The 1,401-nt window shown below is 34.2% G+C and overlaps 1 long non-coding RNA gene across 1 annotated transcript; it reads right to left on the bottom strand.

Annotated features, from left to right (window-relative positions):
- Positions 1 to 76: 76 nt before the first annotated feature.
- LOC109589304 (uncharacterized) lies at positions 77 to 380 on the bottom strand. Its single transcript, XR_002188633.1, has 3 exons — positions 341 to 380; positions 176 to 277; positions 77 to 96 (listed from the first exon to the last, which is right to left on the bottom strand). It is a non-coding gene; the product is annotated as an uncharacterized LOC109589304 (long non-coding RNA).
- Positions 381 to 1,401: the final 1,021 nt, after the last annotated feature.

Consider the following 1,401-nt stretch of genomic DNA (forward strand, 5'->3'; position numbering starts at 1 on the left):
CATAATTCTCCCAATTCATCAGTTGAGGTTTGTCTCCTTGAATTAAAAACAGCTTCCTCTCTGCTACCTGGACATCACTCAGACAATCCAATTTATCTGTCAATTATACAAAATATATACAGTGAGTACACACACAATTGTATACACTCAGTCAATCACACAATAATACTCTTACCCATTGAAGGGATCAGGTAATTAAATTGTAGTCCAATGGAACTAGTCACTTTCCTTCTCTCTTGTTTTTCTTTCACTAGTTTTGCTATTAGCAAGTCCTTTTCTTTATGGTCCATAAATTAATAGAATATTAATAATTATTATTGATTGATGATGATACACTAACCAGTAATGATCTGTTTCTCTTTGAGATATTGTTCCTTGATATCAGCAATCTTGAGTTTCAGTTTCTCATTGTCCTCTATACATTAATAGAATATTCTCTCATCTAATATTATGTACTGATGATACACTAACCAGTAATAATCTGTTTCTCTTCAATCAACTTTTCCTGTTCTTGTCTCATCTTTTCTAATACACTGCTCATAATATCATTACTATCATCACCTTTAACTGAATAATAATATAAAAGAAGAGAGTAATCAGTATATGCATAATAACACAACAGAATATACAGATAATATATACACACCAAAGACTGGTTCAACCAATGTACAAACCATAAAGGCGGATTTACAATATTACGCTAGTCCTGATGTTACGTTGACGCTGGAATAGAATCTGGTTCTATTCCAACGGAAAGCATGCGTCAAAAGGTCAAATCGCCCACGTTTTTGATTAAAAATTGACGGTACGCTGGCCTAATGTCATATTGTAAATCCGCCTTTAGATAATCATATTCAATATTATTTCTTGCTTATACAAATTTGCACTGCATGTACAGTAGCCCATAAATACATGTACTATGATTATTGCTAATCATACCATATATGGTAAGCAGAGCTCACTCTACATGAATCTCATTATTTCTAATGCATCCACAATTTGACCTATATTGAGTACAGAATACTATTTCCATACTCAACATTGTCTAATCCACTAGCATCATAATGTAAACCAGTACTAATACACACACTCACACTACCAATAACCACACAATACTACATAATAGTAATCAGTTAGTACAGTTAAAGTGTGTGTGTGTGTGTGTGCGTGTGTGTGTGTGTGTGTGTGTGTGTGTGTGTGTGTGTGTAGTATCCTATATACCTTGTTTATTGGCCTCAACCAGTGCCTCCTGTAGTGATACTTTGTTCTCATGAGCCACTTGTAGGTCTTGATGTAAAGATTGTATATATCTCTGAAGCTTCATTTCCCTCTCTGTTGGATATTCTATTAGCTGATCCATCCACCATGTTCTCGTCTTGCTGTACAATTGATACTTTTCTT

The sequence above is a fragment of the Amphimedon queenslandica genome, unplaced genomic scaffold (assembly GCF_000090795.2).
Source record: "Amphimedon queenslandica unplaced genomic scaffold, v1.1 AMPQUscaffold_11449, whole genome shotgun sequence".
Classification (NCBI taxonomy): domain Eukaryota; kingdom Metazoa; phylum Porifera; class Demospongiae; order Haplosclerida; family Niphatidae; genus Amphimedon; species Amphimedon queenslandica.